This window comes from Sus scrofa, chromosome 8 (genome assembly GCF_054392235.1).
Source record: "Sus scrofa isolate SSC_HxYL_T2T_F1_AM1 chromosome 8, Sscrofa_HxYL_maternal_Yorkshire_Landrace_v2.0, whole genome shotgun sequence".
Classification (NCBI taxonomy): Eukaryota; Metazoa; Chordata; class Mammalia; order Artiodactyla; family Suidae; genus Sus; species Sus scrofa.
The window spans coordinates 86,804,467-86,827,646 of NC_139390.1; the positions used below are offsets into that span (position 1 = coordinate 86,804,467).

At 40.2% G+C, this 23,180-nt stretch overlaps 1 protein-coding gene and 1 long non-coding RNA gene across 10 annotated transcripts in view; both read left to right on the top strand.

The window, feature by feature from the left end:
* Window positions 1-23,180, top strand: part of NR3C2 (nuclear receptor subfamily 3 group C member 2) — a 365,987-nt gene that overhangs the window by 41,606 nt on the left and 301,201 nt on the right.
* Window positions 1,044-9,028, top strand: LOC146400922 (uncharacterized). Its single transcript, XR_014812824.1, has 2 exons — window positions 1,044-5,117; window positions 6,536-9,028. It is a non-coding gene; the product is annotated as an uncharacterized LOC146400922 (long non-coding RNA).

Sequence of the window (23,180 nt, forward strand, 5' to 3'; positions counted from 1 at the left end):
GGCCTTATTTCAGTCTTTTTTATGGCTGGGTAATATTCTATTGCATATAAATATATATCTCACTCTCTTTATCCATTCCTCTGTCAGTGGACACATAGGTTTCTTCCATGTCTTGGCTATTGTAAATTGCTGGCTGCTTCCCTTTTGTAAAAAAAAGATACTATCTGGCATTTTAAAAAGATTATTCTTTGAATTGTAAAGTTTTTATGCACAGTTGGATTATTTCAACTAGTATAAATTACTGAATTTGGTGCTGTGGCGTATACAGAAATATGGTATGCTGACAGCCTTCTAGGAGTATAAAGCTTGGTGAGAGAGACAAGGAAAACTGCTGAAAATTCCCTTAGTCCTCTGAGTTTTCAGAACCTCCTTCTGTTGTTTCATTGAAACAGAGGATGGAAATCTAGTTTATGTTCTTATAACCACCAGACAACTAGCAGTGACTAATAGAAGCATTAATTTTGATCATTCACTCTAATTCCCTGAGGCCTGATTTGGCCCCTCTGTGATAACACATTACACCCACCCCTCTCTCCTTTTCATGTTAAGATTAAAACTTAAAAAATTTTCTTACAGGTGTTGGATCCCTGCTGGTTCATATGGGATGGCTAATAAAAGAGCCTTCTTATTTTTTAGCTAAGGGTATTAATTTGGCCACATGTTGGCTTACCTCCTGCTAAGCATAATAGCAGAAGGAAGAAGTGGGAGGGAGGATTCTTTTAAGTTTGTTTTTTTTTTAATCTAAAAATTGTTGCTTTTTAATTTTCAGGACAGCATAACTGAGGGACTGTCACCAGGTTGCTGGAATTCTCTTTACATCAGTTTGCTAATGTAAATTGTTTAGAAGAAAATAATATCAGTTTTTAACATTTTAGATTGAATGTGGCAAATAGGATGGGGCAAGGATATTGATCTTTTTGTGAAAATAAGTGGCACTTAAAAAAATACTCTAGTGATAACTCATCTAGTTAAAAGAGCTGCTAACTAATGTGAAAATGGGGTGGTGAACTAATTTCTTGAGAAGGGTGTATTTCTAATGAAGTGGGACCTCTGATAGATTTGAGTGATTTACATTCATTTAGATTCATTATGTGCATATGCTTGCAAATCATATTTTAGAACTCTGGAAAAAAAAAGACATTTGGCGTGCTTGGAAGTCTGGTGAAATCCTGTCTATCAGTGGTAATTTATGCAGAATTTAATACTGTTTTCTTTGAAGAATAAGCTGTTTAATGAATGGATCAATACAATTTCACAAAAGTAAACCATCCCATCAAAACTAATTATATGTTGGGGAGGCATGATAAAATCATTTTAATATGGAAAACAATGTGCAAGAGATATGTTTTTATAACCATCCTTCTGCATTTTATGGCCATCGACTCTGATTAGAAGACTTGCTTTCGTTGCATACAGTGCAACCAAGTGAACTGTGGGTAACAGGGTTTTTGTTGCTATTGCTATTAGGCTGTATTTCTCCTGTGTTACTGATATCATCTTCCTAACAGACCTCTCTGACTTTGATTACTGTGTAGTGGTGGGAATTGAAATTGCACTCATTTCCATTTGCATTCTGGTTCTGGTTGGCTGCTAAAACTGTGACCTTGGGAAAGCTATTAATTTCTCTAAGCCTCAGTTTCTCTGTTTGTGAGAATCCACTTAATGCATTGGGGGTTTGTGAAGAGTGAATGCATAATGCACCACCCCTAGCACAATGCTTGGCACCGACGTCAGTACTAACTCTGAAAATGGTTGTCATTATTTAAGATACATGTTTTAAATACTTGGTATCGATTTTCTTAGACTAAAACGTGTTCAGTCTAGTCATTATGCACCTTAAAGCCACATCTCCCTGAGACAGTCCACTGTCAGATTTCCACACTGAGATATGTATCTCTTTTGTGTTTTCCAGATCACTCATCCTGATGGTTAAGAATTCGAAAAAAAAATTTAACTTTACAGTTAAATTGCGTAATAATGAAATGTCTTATTTTAAGGTTCTTGGACTTGAATATTTGAAAACTCCTGAAGGTCAATATCAAGGATCCTGTCCGTCAAGATCCCTCGTTCAGCTTTTTGGTGGCTTCCCATTGCTGTTAGGATCAAAAATCCAAACTCTTTAATATAGCCCAGAAAACCCTGACCATAGCCCTTTATCTCATCTCTTACCTTCTCTCTCACAACACCACTCCCTCTGTGCTGAATTTCTTCCAAGTTTTCCAATAGTGAGGAGTTTTCTCTGCACGCCTCCCAAACCCACAGCTGCCTTGCCTCACATGTGTGTCCTGCCTGTTTGGACTTAGGGCTTAGCTTGCCGTTGTTGCATCAAGAGAGTTTCAAACTCTGTGATCTTATGTTCTCACCGCTCTTGAGACTTCTCTGTCAAGCATGTAAATGGTCAGTATTGTGACCGTGACCATTACTCCTGTCAGGTCAGTTTGCTTTTCTTGCTCAGCTGTCCTCCTTCTAGAATGCATGCCTGCAGGAAGACAGTGCTGAGTTTCTCTTGCTCACTCTTATTTTCCCATGCTGAGCACTGGAAAGGTGGAAACCTCGGAGCTGAAGAATAGGGGTGACAACTGCTGGGGGGACTCAGTGCCTCATGGGAAGCTGTTACACGAGCAGATGTGCACACAGGTGCCTCACTGCCTGCCCTTGTAGGCAGCAGGAACTGCCCTTGAAAGACCTTCTTTAACTCCCCACCAGAGATCTTGCATTTGTCAAACGCTTTATAATTCCAAAGGTCTCTCAAATTTTTATGAATATAGAACATTCAAACTTGGCTAGAGGTAAGCAGATTCCTTTTAGTGTAGGTGAAATCCAATTATGCCTAGTTCTAGAACTAAATATTTTTATGCATTGGAATATTATTAACCTCAAAAACTTCCCAAAGCAAAGTCCTTCTAAGGATGATATGATAGTTATTTACAATGGAATACTACTCAGCCATAAAAAAGAATGCAATCTTGCCATTTGTGACAACATGGATGGACCTATGGGGTATTATGCAAAGTGAAGTAAGTTAGAGAAAAACAAATACTCTGTGATTTCACCTAGATGTGGAATCTAAAAACAAATAAACAAAGGTAACACAAGAGAAACAGATTATAGATACAGAGAACAAACTAGTGGTTGTCAGAGGGGATAGGGGTGACAGTATGGATGACACCGTGAAGGGGATGAAGAGGGGCAAACTTCCAGCTATGTAGTGAATAAGTCACAAGGCTGTCACGTACAGCATTAGGAATAGAATCAATAATACCGTAATGGGTTTGTATGGTGACATGGTAACTAGACTTACTGCGGTGATCATATTGTAAAGTATAAAAATATCAAATCACTGTGTTGTACATCTGAAGGTAATACACTGTTTTAAGTCATTATACTTCAGTTAAAAAATAGAAGTCTCCGGGTGGTGGAGAAGAGAGTAAGGAAAGTCTTTGCGCCTCTGTTATGAACATGTCTGTAGGAAGAGCTGATGCGATGCTGGTGGCTGGCAGGTCCATCCTGAAACTCCTCCCTTGCCTACTCCCATTTTGAGAATATGTGGAATGGATTTGTGTGTGTGTATTGCACGTGTGTGTAGCTGGTGAAAGATTTGCAAAATAGTTTCACTCCTCAGAGTTGGAGAGAAGAGGATGATGGCTTTATATGATGCCTTTCATCTAGTCTTTTGGCGAGAGTAGCGTATCCCTCTGCCAAAGGTGTATTGCATGTCACATTGATAGTGCATGTTACTGATATGATTTGTTATTTCCGTGGACTGAGTTTACTTGAAGCAAAATATGGCTGTTTTGGGTTTTCAGTAGTATGTATAGAAGACAATTTCTAAAACATTACTATCTTTATTAGAAGTTAATTTTCAAGAATATGAAATATTTGGAACTTAGCACTGAAATATATATACAACAGTACTGAATAATAGTACTGACTGAGATAATTGGCTCAAAAATCCCATACATGAACTTGGAACCATTTAATTCCTCACATGCATTTTAGTCGACAAGCTTAGAAGATTCTGCTAAGTATATGCTTTTATTTCTGGTTATTTTAAGTCAGTTAAATTTGATTATAATTTTTTCCTTCAGGTAACATTCTGAGAAGCAAATATTACAAATAAATTGTGAATGTAAATGAAAAACATTACATCGACTTTCATCATTACTGAAAATATGCCCCTAAGCACATTTCCTGCTTTTTTATTATTATGTTATGCTTTGGTATTATGTTTTAAAATCATTTTATCATTTGCCTTCCCCAAAATTCATCAAGATCTGTGTGTATATTAGTTTGAATTTGAATTTCTGGATGAGATGCCAGATCATAAGCTTCAGAAAATGATTCCTTGAAATTAACAGAGCATTACACTAGCATCATACTTTACGGCAAGAAATCTGAAATATTTTCTGTTTGCATTTTTGTGCACAAACACCCTCCCCCACCTCCCCTCACCCTCCATCCAAACAAAAACTAAAACAGAAGCTCTGGGGGCCATGAGATGATCTTTGGCCAGTAACAAAATTTTGACTGTTAAATATTAGTGTACCCCATTTAATAAATGTGTTCTTATTTCTCGTTTGTGAACTTAAGTTCCATATGCCATATTTAACGTTTATTCAGAAGAATTCAATTTTAAATTCTTTAGGATCCCATTCTAAAGAAATATGTTAACTAATGTAAATAATCAGCAGATAATTTCTGTTCTGAAATATAAATTTTTATGAACTCAAATTTTCTGTTATTTTATGTGAGTGTACCAGGTTGTAAGCCTGAGCTATAAAATGAAGGCAAATTAGACATGAATTTATACTTTGCAAAATAATTAAGAGTAAAGCACCAGGCGCACAGGTTTCTGAAATCAGATATATTTGAGTTTAAAATCTGAGCCTGAGCAGAATACATAACTGCTTTCACTCTTGCATGTCTGTCCAAGAATTGAAGATAACACCAAAAAGAGTAGACAAATAGGAGTTCCCCTTGTGGCTCAGGACGTTAAGAACCAGCTAGTATCTGTGAGGATGTGGGTTTGATCTCTGGCCTTGCTCAGTGGCTTAAGGATTCAGCAGTGCCACAAGCTGTGGCACAGGTTATAGATATGGCTTGGATCTACTGTGACAGTGGCTGTGGTAGGCCAGTAGCTGCAGCTCTGATTCAGCCCCTAGCCTGGAACTTCCATATGCTGCAGGTATGGCCTTTAATGGGTGGGGTGGGGGGAAGAATAGACGAATAACTATGTAAAGTTTGTTATAGAATGTGAAAATTTTTAAATTTAACAAATTATTACTGGCCTCCTCTTGATAAACAGTTCCCCTGGTACATTTAACATAAAAAATATATAACAGAGCGCTTGACAACATTTTTTGGCATTTGAAAAGACTTCAGAAAATATACCTTCACTTAAAACATAAAGAAACTGGTTATTAGAGGAAGTATGAAAAGTGCTCATAATTTTTAGCATCCTCGACTTCCACACTGGTACTTATTTTCCACTTGATATTATTTAGAACAGTTAATTTTGCAAATTACTGTGATCAAATCTAGTATAGTAAAAAGTTTGTCTTAATTTCACGGTCTCATTTGGTAACCAGTATCTGGCTCTTTATAAAAAAATGTGTTTCCTGAAGAATGAGACTAATTTGTTAGTAATATTCTGAAATAAAATTGAGTACTGTTATATCGAGAGGGTAAGCATTGAAATCTGGTAGACGTACATATTTTTCTTCCAGTCATTAGAAAATAGAACATCTCCCTAAATTTCTATTTTCCTTTGGGCCTGATCACCTTCCTTTCAACACTTGACTACTTTCTAATGGAAGCGTTCCTTTTAAAGCCAGCAGGGATTTAGTCTGCAATAATGATATTATTACCCAGAAAATGGAAAGCAGACCGTAACGAAGTACAAAAAATTAAGAACTGGTGGAATAGAGAACTCTTTTTCCTTTTCAGCATCTAGTATCTTATTTGGATCTAAAATAGTAATTTATTGATGCAGTTGAAGTTTTATAACAATATGAGCGAGGAAATACGAGGATTTAATACTAGAGACTCTTATTTTTGTGATTTCCAAACTGAGTAATGCTCATCTTTTCATTTTGATTTTTTAAGCAATTAAAAATCATTAAAAGTGCTTTATTATAGAATATGTGTTTTAAAAACATGTTTATATATGTTTCTATGCGTGTATATGTGTACATACATATATACAAATACATGAAATAATGCAAAATTCTATAGACTAGAAAGTTGGTTATTGCTCCCCTCTACCAAAACCTGTTGTCAAAATCAGCAGAGCCACTATTTGGTATATATTCTTTCAGAGATTTTTTATCAATATATTTACCAGTCACTTGCTTGTCTGCAACTACCATTTTAAATGTAATAGTAAATGTTGTACTTATTTCCATGTCAGGAAAGCCTTAAAGCCTGTTTTGTTTTCCAGTGCATGTATGTTTCAATCTTAAAAACTTTTTTTTTTGACTTCTCTAGGGCCGCTTCCCACGGCATATGGAGGTTCCCAGACTATGGGTCTAATCAGAGCTGTAGCTGCTGGCCTACGCCAGAGCCACAGCAATGCGGGATCCGAGCCGCGTCTGCAGCCTACACCACAGCTCATGGCAATGCCGGATCCTTAACCCACTGAGCAAGGCCAGGGATCGAACCCGCAACCTCATGGTTCCTAGTCGGATTCGTTAACCACTGCGCCATGACGGAAACCTCTTAAAAACTTTTAAACAAGTACATTGGAACCATTTATTCCGTCAAAAAAAAAAAACATTTATTGAATACCTGTCATTTGCTGAAGAGATACTAAGGATATTTAAATGAAGGTAATAACTCCCTGACCTCAAAGATAATACAGTGATCGTTTTGTGTTCATGCACAGAAATAATGTAGATACTGAAGATACTTTCTTACTGCAAATTTAGCAAGTCTTAATCAAGAGGTGTCCTGTTGAGTCTCTGAGTGCTTTACTCCCTGATACTTGTGAATTTTGTGGGAAAAGTTTTTGAAAACCAGTAAATGCCAGCTTATTGATTTGAACATAACAAACAGTATCCTGGCCAGACATTTCATTTTCATATGTCATCTACTGTAATGTAGATAACTGATGTTTTCCCTTATTAAGTAGATGGCTTTGTTATTAACAGCTTTGCCTTGATTAGCTCTTTCTCTTTCACCTATCTCCAGTTATTCTTAGAGCTCAGAATAATATACTGACACATAATTTAGTCTAGCAGTTCATGGTGAAGAATACAAAGCCCAGAAGGTAGTTACTGGCTCTCTCTGCACATATGAACACTGACCACTCCACTGGGCTAAGATTAAACACCTGCACATAGCCTGTGCCCCATTTTGGATACTTCCAGACTTGCAAAATACCATGTTAGGTATTAAAAGGAAGTGAATAATACAATAGTAAATTATGGCATGGCATGCAGTAGATTCCTGTGTTGCCATTTTAACAAAATCCTGAAGCTCATACCAGTATGGTGAATGCTCGCGGTATAACAGCAGAATAATCTTATATATACATGAGTACTGAGTGTAAGTAGTCATAGCAAGACAGTTCCACAGAGGCCCCGGGGACAGGAGCGGGTGGCTGTTTTAAGGAATGGAAAATGCTTCTGAAAGGAGGGCTGAAGCACGGGGTTTGAGTTGGGCAGCGTGGCAAGGATGACGCTGGAGCAATAAGCAGGACGTGGTTTAGAAAGAGTCTTGTCTGTGCTGTCCTAGACAGGCCTTTGTTCTCTCTTCCTAGAATGTCCCTCCCCATCTTCTCCTAAGGCTCCCTCACCCCTCTTCACCCCTTCTCAGCCTAAGGCTTGACACTCCCCTTCCTAAAGGGCCTTCCCCGCAGGCGCTCCAACCCCCCCCCCCGCCCCCCGCATCATTCTGTGTATGTATTTCTTAGCTTATCCTAGTAGGTAATTATTGTGAATTTCTTAACTGCTGGTCTCCATGAGAGCAGAGATGGGCTGTGTTTACAGATTTATGGCTCTTTGCCATCCATGGAGCATTCAGTAAATATTTTTGAATGAATGCCTCGGAATTTGAACTCCTTCCCCAGCAGGGTTCCTCGCTAGCCCAGTGGCTGTGCACAAACCATTATTTTTGCGTCTCTTTTTCTCATTTATGAATTTGGAATACTTAGGCCTCAGGGTCTCGTCTCAGATTACGTGTTGTAAATGATTTATGTGATGTGGCTGCAAATGTGACGGTATGTCTTGGTGACGTCTCTGAGCTGCTCTGGATGCCCACTGTACAGAGTTGACCAGGTGGGCCAAGGCCATGTAGTTCTTCGGTGGTAGAGCCAGGATTAGAACTCAGAACTCTCTGGCTCCACAAGTGCTCTTACTTTCACAGCCCCACGCTGCCTGCAGTGGGATCCTGAGGAAAGCCTGCAGCTCCCCAAGGTCAAGGGTGGGGCTGCCCTACCCCTCAGGGATCCAAGGCTGCACCTAGGCTTCAGGGCAGCCCGCTGAGGGGGATGGGGAGAGGTTGATCCTCACTGATTTCCCACCCTGGCTTCCGGGAGGGCTGTTCAGTGAAAAGCTTTGTAACATGGTATACAATCCTTAAGGTAAAATACCTGAGTAACTATTCAAACCGTAAACCTCAGTAGGGTTCTGGTCAGAAATTTTGATCTTTGAACTTCTAGAGGACATTTGTAAATGGTCGTTTATATTTAACACTTGAAACTTTTTTTTTTTGGTCTTTTTTGCCTTTTCTAGGGCCACTCCGCGGCATATGGAGGTTCCCAGGCTAGGGGTTGAATCGGAGCTGAGGCTGCCGGCCTACCCCAGAGCCACAGCAACGCGAGATCCGAGCCAAGTCTTCGACCTACACCACAGCTCACGGCAACGCCGGATCCTTAACCCACTGAGCAAGGCCAGGGATCGAACCCGCAACCTCATGGTTCCTAGTCAGATTCGTTAACCACTGAGCCACGATGGGAACTCCAACACTTGAAACTTTTGAATCCTTCAAAAACAAAGGTTCCTAGATGTCTAATAGGGAAGAAAGAAAATACCGACTTTTATAAATTGATTTGTCTTTTAGGCAGAAGTAGCGATTAGAGAGAACAACAGTGCCTTTTGTACATTATGTTGTCAGGAAAAGTTTAGAAAGTTAATGAAAAGATTATAAATTGCGTTAAAGTTATTCAAAGTTTATCAGAGTGTATTAAGTTTGCAGCTAATCAAGAGTAAATTTTACTTCATGGAATACATCAGATGAGCTATGGTGTGATTTCTAAATAAATTAAAAATATCTTTTAGTACCTACAGTGTTTTCTAAGGAGGTAGTTTTATGGGAACCTGTTCCCAGGGACTTAGACGTTTTTGTCCCTATATTATCATTTGGGTTGAAAAATACCAAATTCATGGTTCGAAAGTTGTGTTTGTTTTTTTTACAGTTTAATGAAACTGTCTCCATCAACTTATTCAGTTAGCTATGGAAGGAAGATAATCTCTTCATTTTTGTGCAATTAAATTCAAATAAGGCTTTAATCATTTTTCTCAAGCCTTTGTTAGTGAGAGGTGCTTAGCTGTACAATGCTGAGGGTAATTTAGATGTGTACAGAATGTTGGATATAAATTTTTCTCAAATGGTCTTGAACTTTTAATGGATAAAATGAAGAAACTCTGCCCCAGGGAAAACATAACCATTTCAAGTTTTATTACTCATAAGTACTAACATATGAATTTTTAGTCTCTGTTTATATATGTAATTTATTTTATGTGCTGCTTTATATTTATATGATGTATCGTGAAATATTGCATATGATATGTTCAGTACAACTTTGGCGTTGGGATGGTTCCAGAGAGCTGAGAGTTTGCTTAAAATTCAAGACTGTTTTGTTTTAGACATTTGGAATAGAAGTCTGTCTAAAATAAATTGCCCGTTTTCCTGTCTTCTTAAATAGATTGCACTGAGCAAAAACCTTTCCTTGATGAATGATCAAACTAAGGTTTATTTTAAGCTTCTTGGGAGCTTAGTTGCTTTAGTGTAGTAGAACGCCTTAACCCCGGTGTGGTTACCACCTGTACTCGCTTGTAAGTACTCGGAGGACAAGATAAACGTTTTTGGGGATGAACACCGGCAGGGCACATGGTCTGTCATTTTCGTTGAGTGATTGAAACTGTTGTGCTCAAATACAAGGCCCTCGGTACCCACTGATTATACTTAGTGTACTCTGCCATCAGAATCAGTGACCTCAGACTGATGTCGCTGCTTCCTGTTTGGGGCTATAACCTTGTCTCGCTTGTCAAGCTCATCCTAAATACCTTTGTTCTTTTCGTCATGAGTCTGGAAAATTTGAGCACTGCTCAGGACTCTACCGTGAGAACACGCTGGTTCTAAGAGCTGACTGCCTTTCATGGTGCAGGGGCGCTTGAGCACAGAGATTTGGGGTCAACCTGTTGCAGTCACAGAGGTCTGTTTTTTGTAGTTTTTCTGCCCTTTGCTTTGGTCCTTTCCTTTCGAGCAGTGGACCTGTGGGGGTTGGGATAACCCTTGTGCTCCATTGTCATCCCACGGACTTTGTTGCCACATTCCCCACCTGGGTGTGGGACCAGTAACTGATGCCAAGTTTCCATAACTCAGGAATTGAGGACTCACCTGGGTGGCTAATCTCACTGCCCGCCCCACCAGGGACCCCCCCATGTGGTAGAAGAGGAGTGCCCTTCCTGGAGGGCTTGGGGGTATCTCACAACCACCAGCCACGAGCATGAAATTCCTTTGAGGTATTACATTTTATCTTAAAAAAATCGTTGGAGTTTTCATTGTGGCTCAGTGGTAATGAACCCAACTAGTATGCATGAGGATGTGGGTTCAATGCCTGGCCATGCTCAGTGGGTTAAGGATCAGCATTGCTGTGAGCTATGGTGTAGATTGCAGAAGCGGCTCAGATCCTGCATTGCTGTGGCTCCAGTTTGACCCCTAGCCTGGGAATTTCCATGTGCTGCTGGTGCAGCACTTAAAAAGAAAAAAAAAAAAAAAAAGATGCCAATTCAGAATCTATGCATAGTGTATTTGTATTTGTATTTATTGTAAAACGTTATTTTAAGTAACTGGCAGAACATTGCATATAGGTACACATGTATACATTTTAGTAGAAGTCTTGTTTTTCTTTTCTTTCTTTTGTTTTTTGCTTTTTTAGGGCCACACCTCTGGCATATGGAAGTTCCCAGGCTAGGAGTCAAATTGGAGCTGTAGCTGCCGGCTTACACCACAGCCATAGCAACACCAGATCCGAGCCACATCTGTGACCTACACAACAGCTCATGGCAACACTGGATCCTTAACCTACTGAGCGAGGCCAGGGATCAAACCCACATCTTCATGGATACCGGTCAGATTTGTTTCCACTGCACCACAACGGGAACTCCTTGTTTTCAAGTATTATACCCCCAACCCCCTAAACCCCACCCGCAGGCATGCGTGTGCACGCACACGCACACACACTCTGATCATCTATCACATTGAAAACTTTGAAGATGAGAGAGAGGTTTATTTTCAACCCATCAAATCCTAGCCCTCTATTTTTTCCTCTACATTCTGCTTGCAAACTGAACGATTCCTTATTTAGCTCTTTTTTTTTTTTTTTCCCTATGCCTTTATCAGCTTAAGGAAACTAAATTATATTTTCAGCATTCTTTCTAGAAATCTTCTTGGCCAGATCAACAAGTTCATTAGGTACATTTTTATCTTCCATGTTATCACAGGCAAAAATATGGTCACTAATTTTGCCATAACAGGCTGCTGTTTTCCCAGTCTTTAATTATTATTTCCCCTGCTTCTGTCTACCACCCCATCTGAAAACCGACTCTACGTGTTTCTAGTTTTGATTACGAGTTTTTATTAATCAAGTTTTATGATGGCAGCACTCTACTTTCGGCACAGTTTTCTATATGGGTTTTCTGTTTCTGCTGAATCAACCTCCCCAAGTTTAGTGGCCAAAGCAATAGCTATTTGCTCATGATTCCACACTTTGGATGGGCCGGGCTAGGCAGTTTTCTGGTCTTAGCTGGGCTAAGCTGGCTCTGGTCATCTGATGCCCTGCCTACTGGGGCTGGAGAGTTTAAGATAACCTCACCCCTGTGTGGGGTGCTTGGTGCTGGGTATGGGGCAGGGGGTCTCTCATTATGCAGTAGCCTATCCCAGGTTGCTTTACCTGCAGAAGCAGCATTCAAAGAGGGGACCAAGGAAGGCTGCGAAGGGCCCTTGAGGCCCCAGGTCTGGAATACACACAGTGTCACTTTGCTGTGTTGTTTTTTTGTTTTTTTTTTTTTTTTCTTTTTAGGGCCGCACCCATGGCATACAGAGGTTCACTGGCTAGGGATCGAAACAGAGCTACAGCTGCCAGTCTGCACCTAGCCACAGCAACACAGGATCCACATCTGTGACCACAGCTACGGCAACGCCAAATAACCCACTGAGCGAGGCCAGGGATCGAACCCACAACCTAGTCAGATTCGTTTCCGCTGTGCCACAACGGGAACTCCACTTTGCTGTCTTCTGATGGTCAAAATAAGTCTCAAGAAGTGGGGAAACAGACCCCATCAGTTAATGAAATGAGCTGCAAAAGACTGTTCCTGTTTTTTCAAACACCCCCTCACCCCCACTATCACATACCTCCAAAGCACTCCAGCTGAGGAGCAAAACTTAGTACTGTTGCTCTTTGAAACCCGGCCTCCCAGGCCGACTGCCAGGGCCTCCGTGTCGGCACTGGTGTGTCTCAGCATTTAAAACTCAAGAGATTTTACATTCAACGGAATCCCGAATTCTCTCTTCTTTGGAACAAAACAGGAAGCCCTGGTAAAACCGGGCTTGCCTCTAGCAAGTTCCCAGGAAGCAGGGGCGACGTTGGGGATGTTTTCTTCCAGTTTCTCACTGTCCCCACCATTGCCCCTTCTAGACCAGGTTACCCACTCAGCTTCCAGGGCATTTCTGCTTTTGACAGCTCATCATCTACCAGGGCTGTGAAGCTTTTAAAACGACAAGAGTCCAGGGCACCACCTAAAACCCTTTGAATTAGATTCTCTGGGAAGCAGAGTCTGGGTCCATTTGAGTTCACGTGGCTTTGCACGTGATTCCAATAACCCTCCATCTTTAAGAGCCACCGAATCAAGCTAAGGTTCCCTCATGTGTGCATAATAGTGAATAATTGGGGAATGACTGTACTTTAAATTTACTTATTTCTCGACTAAAAAATGTCCTGCACTTTCACATTTATTTCATTTTCCCTCATAACTTCTCTGATGAAACGAAGGTAAGGAAATTAATTTGTGAGTTGCTGGGAAATTTAATTTTGTTGACCTTCTCCATATTTAACCTCCCTCCCCAACTTCAGCATTTATTGCATCTTCAGGGATATTCCACTTATAGGAGACTCAAACAGAAACAGTAAATTTTAGTGTGATCCTTTTACTAGCACTTGAATATCTACCTGTTGAGAGATATCTTTGGAATTGTGACTGTTCGTAGCTGCTGGTTACCTATAGAAGATGCTATAGAAATAGTACCATTTACCTTGAAATTAAGGTAGAGCCTTAAATTATATTAAAGGGATGAGGAACCGCACAGACTATATCTCCCCTCTCCTGTGTGGCTCAGAAAGCAATTTCTTTTAAGGTATTTTATTTTAGTAAAATGCTTTTACTTTCCCACAATAAAATTTTATGGTGTTTTAGACATGGTCACTGCTCACTTGAGGTGCTTTCAAAAGAACCGTATTTTAAGGTCAGCTTTTATTTCCCTTGACCCACCTTCTCAATTTTGCCAGCCCACCTTCTCTGTCTGTGTCATAGATCCTGACAGAGTCATAAGCAAGTGCTAAGCTAGATCCTGAGGACACTGGCCAGACATGCCTGCCCAGTGTGAGCGAAAGGGAAGAAGGAAGTTCCAGCATGTTGTAAATCCCCTAAGAGAGAGTCCTGCTAGAGTCAGTGGGAAAAACACTATTTATTTAAAAAAAGAAAAAATTATCGAAGTGTAGTTGATTTACAATGTTGCGTTAATTTCTGCTGTACAGCAGATAGTCATACATGTATATCATCTTTTATTTCTGAGTCTGTTTCTATTTCATAGATATGTTCATTTGTGTTGTATTTTAGATTCCACAGATAAGTGATATCGTATGGTATTTGTCTTTCTCTTTCTGATTTATTTCTCTTATGATAATCTCTATCACCTGAAACAAGCACAACATTGTAAATCCACTATACTCCAATAACATTTAATTTTTAAAGGGGGTAAACGCAATTTAAATCTTGCTCGTACCAGAGTTCCTGCTGTGGTGTGGTGGGTTAAGAATCTGACTGCAAGGGCTTGGGTCACTGTGGAGGTGCAGGTTTGATCCATGGCCCAATGCAGTGGGTTAAAGGATTTGGCATTGCTGCAGCTGAGGTGTAGGTTGCAGGTACGGCTTGGATTCAGTCCCTGGCCTGGGAACTTCCATATGCTGCAAGTGTGGCCATTAAATATATGTATTTATTTAATGTTTTAAAAACACATGAGTTCCCTAGAATGAATTCAGTGAGGTTCGAACCTTAAAATGGGGTGGTAAGCACATTATTTATTATCTTTCCTGTTTCACATTTTAATCTATTTATGGAAAATCAGAATGGATAATATGACCCGTAAAGTTATAAAGTGGTTTCTTTAACATTTCTAACAAAGTCTGTCTCTTATGATTGATGTTTCTCTGTCAGTATTTGGTAAATGCATCTTATTTCTCCTGATCTGATCTTTGAAGCTATGTACGTTCAGTATATTTGGCTAACCAGTTTCTTTTCAGGCCTTAGAAATACTGCCCCAAATTTCAGGTTTAGTACTCTTTGTTTAAACCAAGCACCTGATATTATTAACTTTGTATTTAGAAAATGATTTTCACTGTCTTGAAATATGTGACACTTTCTTACACTTCCTCAAAGGTTTTTACCATTTTATTAATTATGATGATTTTTTATTTAGAAAATTCTCAATAAGGAGACATTTGACCTTTTATTTAAGTATGGACATATTACTTCTTAGTATATGGTTTGTCAGCATCCTGCTAAATTTGGATCAGGGCCATGAAATTCTCTTGTCTCTTTGGGCAGAAGTCTCTGCTTTACTTGAGCCAATTATTCGGTGGATGGACACGTTTAAACAAAATCTTACCAAGGCCAAAGACAATATTTGTATGAATTATACAACACACTATTAAAAGATTTTCTAAAATTAAGAAAACCTTGATTTTTTTTTCTTACATATTATTATAGCTCACTTTAAATATATAACTCTCCAACTGTGAATCAAAGTAAGAAGTAGAACAGAAAACCATTTGTGTTCGCTGTTTCATGTATTGTTACATGCCGTGGTTTTGTGAAATGGATTTTATAAGCCTTGAGATCTAATGAGAGACCAAGGCCCTGTTTGGTTTATAAATGCGTGTGGGATATTATTTAGGTCTTCAGAAATAATATCCTTATGTGAATCATTTCCTTATGTGATCAATTCCTCTATGGGAAAGCTTATTAAAATGTAGAAAATATAATAGTATATAATTTAGCAACATAATATACAATGTGGGTTGAGAGACAATTACAGTGTTTTATTTCCCTATATTTTCCATTTTAACTGAATGCATTTTAGCAACAATTGGTACCTGGCTGTAACATTATTTTAGCTGTTTCATAAAGCTTTATAGCACATTACTGTGTGTACCAGATAAAATAAATTCCTGACTTCACTCTTAAAAGTCATATTACAAGTGGGCATAATTTTTTGGCTGTTGTAGGTAAGCATGTATTTTATGACAATTTGTGTGTGTGTGTGCTGTCAAAATCGCAGTTCAAGATTGTCGTTCCTAGCAAGATTGGAGTGGTTTCCTCTCTCTTTAAGGCTTCGTTTTGTTCAACAAGGCAGGCATCTTCCTGTTTGGTTCATAGTAGCTGATATATATGCCGTATTAGACTCCAGGGTTACAGCCTCACCCGGTAAACAGCATCTACCTGGATGGGACCTTGTGTTTTCCATTCACACAAGGCCTCTAGTCTACTGTCTCCCTCGTCCTCTTTTCAGGTGGGTCTGGCCCTACCCTTTGACCCTTCTAAATTCTCTTCCTTCCTCTCTCTCAAAACATGTGGATTCATTCTCTAGTCTTGACACTTCTTACCCCACTTCAGATCCCACTTGGTCACATGTTCCCTATCTGAATGTTACAGTTTCATCCTGAGTGAAATCATACTGAAGAAACTCCCAATGCTGTACAGCAGAAATTGGCACACCATTGTAAATCAACTACACTTTAATTTAAAAAAAAATAAAGTTGTTCTAGAAAGAAACTAGAGAACAATCGAATAAACTAACCTTTGGTCCTGTTTTCACTTGAGACTATCATAATTTCACCCCCCAAGTTGTTGTTTTTTTTCCCCACACTGAAAAAACTAGAAAAACCATCAAACTAAGAAAATTGCCTCTCCAATTGCAGTGTCAACATTTTGCATACTTAACAGCAATTCATTTTTTTTTAAAGGGATGTGTAATTGAAGGGTTCCTCATCACATTCCTCTTCTCTTTTCCCACATGCTACCTACCACTCCACTGGGGAGTCCCTTGTCTAGCATATATTTTATACCTTTATCATATTCCTATGTACCCACAAACAGTGCAAGCTCTTGCATTACACATTCATAATCTGGCATATGTAAAAGGTAATGATTGAAAGATTGAGGCACAGTGTTACAGGTGAATTGCTTAAGACTTTTTTTGAGAGCAGTTTTAGGTTCATAGCATAATAAAGAGGGAGGTGTCGAGATTTCCATATGGCCTCTTCCCCTGGACATGTGTGGTCTTTCTTCGGCATTATCAGCATCTTCCATCAGAGCGGTATGTATGTTACCAAGGAGGACCCTGCAATCATTACTGCCCAGAGTTGGTAGTTTACATTAGGGCTCACTCCTGTTGTTGTATAGTCTCTGAGTTTGGACAAATGTATAGCAACGTGTCTCAATCACCATAGTATCACACGGAGTATTTTCACTGCCCTCAAAATCCTCTTCGTTCTGCCTCTTCATCATGTTCCCACCCCTTTCAGCTCCTAGTAACTGCTGATCTTTTCCCCATCTCCATAGTTGTGCGTTTCCCAGAATGCTAGATAGTTGGAATCATACAGGATGGAGCCTTTTCACGGTTGGCTTTTTCACTTAGGTTCCTCTGTGTCTTTTCATGGGTTGGTAGCTCATTTCTTTTTAGTGCCGGATAATACATTTTGTTGTCTGGATGTGCTGCAGTTTAGCCATTCACCTGCTAAAGGACGTCTTGGTTGCTTCCAAGTCAGAGCAGTTATGAATAAAGCTGTTCTAAAAATTGTGCAGGTTTTTCTGTGGATATAAGTTTTCCATTCCATAAGCAATGAGCTCCTCCTGTATAGCACTGGGAACTATATCAAGTCACTTGTGATGGAGCATGATAGAGGATAATATGAGAAAAAGAATGTATGTGTGACTGGGTCACTTTGCTGTACAGCAGAAAATTGACAGAACACTGTAAATCAACTATAATGGAAAAAATAACAATCATTTAAAAAACTGTTTTCAATTCTTTTCCAGTGGTTACTAAAGTGCATGATTGCTGGATCTTACCCTAAGAAGAGTTTAGTTTTGTAAGAAACTGCCAAACTGTCTTTCAGGGTGGCTGTACCATTTTGCATTCCCGCCAGCAATGAATGAGAGTTCCTGTTGCTCCCCATAACTTGCTGGCATTTGGTGTTGTCAGTATTCTGGTTTTTAGCATTTCTAATAGTTGTGTAGTTTATCTCTTTGTTCTGACATTTCCCTGTATCACGTACAGGTGAAATTTGTTCAGTATTTTGTTTAGCATTTAAATTTCTTAATTCGTTTTAAATACAAAAAGTAGTTCGTGAATATAGATTTTGAGCTTCAGCAGTATCCCTCATCCTTTAAATATGTTTGCTCTTAAAGGTCTGTTATAGTTGATAACAGGTAGCATGTCTTCTGGATGTTTCAGTGACATAATGTACAGGTATATCTTGATTATCTCTGTGTAATCACTATAAAATGCAGAGAAGTGGCAAGATTTCTCTCTGTTACTCCAAGGAATGTACTGTTAGTACAGTTTAGTTTTTTTTTTTAATACTTATCTACAAAGATTGTCTCATTAAAAGGTCAATTAGCACCCTCTCCAAATGAGGGATTTTTCTTATAGTTATGAAGAGAAGAAAGCCTCATATTTCACAAAATAAAACTAAGAGATAAATGAGGAAAGAAAAAGAGCAAAGGGAGTTCCCATCGTGGCGCAGTGGTTAACAAATCCGACTAGGAACCATGAGGTTGCGGGTTCGGTCCCTGCCCCTGCTCAGTGGGTTAACGATTCGGCGTTGCCGTGAGCTGTGGTGTAGGTTGCAGACACGGCTCAGATCCCAAGTTGCTGTGGCTCTGGCGTAGGCCGGTGGCTACAGCTCCAATTAGACCCCTAGCCTGGGAACCTTCATATGCCGCGAGAGCAGCCCAAGAAATAGCAACAACAACAAAAGACAAAAAAAAAAAAAAAAAGAAAAAGAAAAAGAGCAAAGGACAAAGAGACTTCTAAGGCTACAAAACAGTGTATTTTAAAAGTACACTGTAAAGAGGAGAGATCATTGAATTTACCAAATTAATATCCTGAAGATATTTCATTTACAATGGAAGCACCCATCTTTTGAACCCTGCAGCTCTACTTCTGTAACTGCGCTCTGAAGAATCATGGCAACCAGCTTTCTTTTCATCTACAGGTGGGCCAGGTTCTCTCCTCAGTGAGCTCTTTATCCCCTGGGGCTGTGTTCTTTCTGCAGGATCTGGCCAGGCCTATGGCTGCTGTTAATTCCATGTTGGATGGCTTCAGAGATCTGGGGGTACAGCTGAGGGAGGCTTTCCTTGAGTCTTAGGAAGAGCCACATGGAATGCTTTGGTAGATGAAGGTGGAAATCTTAGATGAAAGATAGACCTGGAAATTGAACATTGAATCCATTGAGGTATCATGTACGTCTTTGCAGTATTAACATGTGACATAGCTTAGCTATGATCTCAGCCAAGCAAAGCTTTCTCTTGTCAGCCAACGTGCTCCAGGATGCTTGCGAAAGCAATGCCTATGAGTTTCTGTGTCACTCTCCAGCCTCCTGGCCACACATCTCTGTCCCCCGAGTCCCCTGCCTGAGGATGGCCAAGCTTGAAGAGAGCCAGGGGAACTCCCCTTTCTCATCCGAGTCACCCACCAGCCCTGTGACTGGAGTGCCTTTCGGTTGTCAGTCATCCCTGCCAAGTTCTTCCACTTATTTCAGTAAGTCTTTGGGCAACACAGCAACAAAATGACATGATTTTTAAGAAGTAGATTTGTTTAGTTCCAAGTAAATGACTATTTAATGTTCTGCTTCTAGCTAGGCATTTTGTCATTTTCTATCTGGTTTTATACGTTGCGATTGGTGCTGACTGGATGTGTTTTTATGTGAAGTTGTGATGTGATACACATACACTTTTGGAATAGTAAAATGTGTGTAATTTAAAATTCAAAAGAGTGACTATCTAAGGCTGATGCCGTCTTGCAGTACTTTATTGTTTTGTCCTACCATATTGGACTTTTATTTACTTGCCTGATATTCTGAGAAAAAGTAAAGAAAACTACTGTAGCATAGAAGTTATTTTCTGAAGCCATTTTCTCATTTCTGCTTATTAGAATCTGCATATGAGACAAGAATAAAAATGAATGCGTCTGGCAGAGGTAGTAGCAGCTGAGAATTCCTGGGTAGTCTCAGGATGGAATCCGGACGGAGAAAATGACTTCTCAGAAATGCAGTATCAGGGAGTTCCCATTGTGGCTCAGTGGTAACAGACTTGACTAGTGTCCAGAAGGACACGAGTTTGATCCCTGACCTCACTGAGCGGGTTAAGGATCCGGCGTTGCTGTGAGCTGCGGTGTAGGTTGAAGACAGGGCTCAGATCTGGCATTGCTGTGGCTGGGGCATAGGCCAACAGCTGCAGCTCCGATTTGACCCCTAGCCTGGGAACTTCCATGTGCCATGGGTGTGGCCCTAAAAAAAAAAAAAAAAAGAAAGAAAAAGAAAAGCAAAAGAAATGCAGTGGTGTGATTTTTAGTGGTGAGCTCATATTCTGACTGTGTTTCTGGCCACAAAGTATTTGATAGGATGTGAACATCCAGTTGCCTAGATGTTCTTTGCACTACCTATAAAATACTGCTTGCTCTAAACATCAGAATTTAGAGGGATTTCCCACTGTGGCACAATGATATTGGTGGTGTCTCTGCAGCACCTGGATGCAGGTTCAATCCCTGGCCCAGCACAGTGGGTTAAAGGATTGGGTTTTGCCACACCTGCAACATAGGTCACAAGTATGACTCCGATCTGATCCGTGGCCTGGGAACTCCATATACTGTGGAGTATATGGCAGCCAAAAGATAAAAATAAAATCAGAATTTGGACATTGAGGGATCAGCTATACAGAATTAAAACATCCTTTTGAGAAAATAACACCTCCAGTTCATTTAGATGTTGCTGTCACTGTTAAATTCACAGAGATTACCTCAAGTTACGGACCCATTTTACCTAGACTTTTCTCAGGATGCAACCATTTTTAGCACTTGTGCATTCAGATGACTCTTTTTTTTTTTTTTTATATTGGGTCACAATGATCGGTCTTCCAGATGCCACCCTCCACAGAGCAGTGTTGGCACATATTTGTTCCAGTAAGTCAGTGGTTGGTCTAAACATGCTGCCATAAAACATTTTTTTGAAATAGACAACTGAAAATATACAATCGTAATTTTTTTTCTTGTTCATGGTGACTCTTGTTGACACCTGATATATACATCAGCAGCAACTTCAGTTGTGTGTAACTGAAAGCTCAAGCCACAGAGGCTTAATCAAATAGAGGGCTCTCTTTCTCTAATCTAGAGAAAGGTAGCCTGGAAGAGAGTAGATGGCCTTACAGTGTCATCAGCTCTGAGGACCTTTCTGACTTCTGGTTTGGCCCTCCTTTTGGTTGTGTAGCTTTCGTCCTCATGCTTGTTGCCTCATGGTGACAAAATGGCTGCTGTACCTCCAGGATCCTCCTAGTAACAAAAGTGGTGAAAGGCAAGGAGCAAAAGGCATAAACCAGTCAAATCTCCTTTTTGAAGAGCTTTCCTGGGAGTTCCCAGGAAAAGCTTTCATGGGAGGCCTCTGCTTCTATCTCGTTGGCCACAGCTGGATCTTTGCCATCTATAGCTGAACCAGAGGTTGGGATATGTGGTTTCTTAGCTGGGAACTGCTGCTCAACAAGGGTTGAGTTACTAAGGAAAAAGATTAGGATTGACCAGGCAGGAAGAAGGACACCCCCCCACACACACACACACGTGTGCAGAGAGTGCCACAGGAGAGAGGCCAAGACGAAGCCCTGGAAAATGGCATGCATGAGAGAATACATTTTTTTTTTTAATCATTGATTTAGGAACAAGACAAAGCTCCAAGGAACAATAGAATAAAAATGTTAACATTCTATAGTCCTTTCTTTTGAAATTGACTGCAGGGAGTTCTCAAATTCCAGCAATTTGTAGTGAAATAGAAATGCTCCAGACCTGGTGTCAGGGGAGCCCGGGGTCTGGCCCTGGACCTGCCCATGCAACACTCAACAAGCCATTTCATTCTTTTAGGCAGAAGAGTTTCCTCCCTTGGCCTCTAAAATGAGGCAGTGGAACGAATCACTGTGGTCCCTCCAAGGTAAAAGATGTTTTGATTGTCTGCGCCTGTTGCTGACAATTTACTCAATTTGACTCCAAATCTATCTTTCTTTTACATCCCTGCGCATGAGGTTGATTAAGTGTGTATATTACTGGTGGTTATTTTTCTGAAAAGTGACCATCAGTTTACTTGTTAAGGCTTTCCTTTGTACGGAAAGCTGAGTAACGCTGTTTTTCCAGAATGTCACCTCTTTGAGGCTCACCTGTGGCTCAGATCTGTGCCTGCACGAGGGAGTGGCCCTGTGAATTGTGGTGTGGGAGTTGCAGTTTATTTTTTGGACTCATGTTCAGAGCTGGCGGCTAGGGGGTGGGGTCCTTCAATGTCATGTGAGTGAGGGGACTTTGCTTTCAGGCATTCATCAGGCTGGCTTCGGACTGCAGACATCACCTATGTTGGCATCCCATTGTAGCAGTGCTCCATGCTTCTCCATCTTCCAGCAGAGAGCGCCTTTGGTGCACCTGTGTGTCAGAAATTGAGAGATGATTAAACTGTTGACAATAGCTCTGTCTCTTCATGGGCACAAGGTGCCAGGAAGCACCTCAAAGGGACAAGTGACATCAGTGATCAGGACCCACATGGAGGCTTGTGAAAAGTACCCAGCAGTGCTTTAGTCAACCTTTGAGGCTGCAGAAGGTCCTGGAAGCTAAGAACAGTACAGATGCATGAGATCTAAGGAGACCTAAGTGGAAACAGACAATGAGATTTAAGTAGAAGCTCGCAGGTGGCACAGGCGGGACATGAAGGAAAAGATCCTGAGGAAAGCCTGGTCAAGATGTTTCTGTGATTTGTGATAATGAAGTCATGCATCTGCCTTGCTTGTTTCTCTTTTCCTCTTCCTTCCTTCCCCCACCCCCTTTTCCATCTCTTTGTGGCTTTAATTTAGCATTTTATTCTAAACAAATAGATCTTTGTGTGCAGTTGAAAATCGCAGGTAGACATTTTGGTCTCTTAAGGCATTTGCCCTTGAATAAGGGAAAAATAAGAAAGGAGTTCAGATAGAAATCTGAGCAACCTGAGGTTTCTGTATGGAATAGAAGAAGAGTTGCAATGAATAATTAAACAAGTTATAGCTAATAAAATATACAACACATTGCTTCAAACTAAAACATTCTAATTCTGCCTTAGGGATGAATGCTTTTCATTATTTTTTAATTGTTGCCAGGGTTTGACCTTGAAGGTCTTTTCTGGCAGATCATTTGTTTTGGTAAGCATGAGATCACTAAGCCTTTTAGCACAAGCCGCGTGATGCATAGGGTTTCTTCATATTATATAATGGTGATGTGATAAGCCTGTTTTCCTGAGAGTTTGTGCTTTCCTTCTAGTGGCAGCTTCTTTCTCAGGTCCTATCTCAGGCCCTCTCAGTGTTGCTGTCCTAGAGGAAGATCGCTGGTTCTCAGAAGCTCCT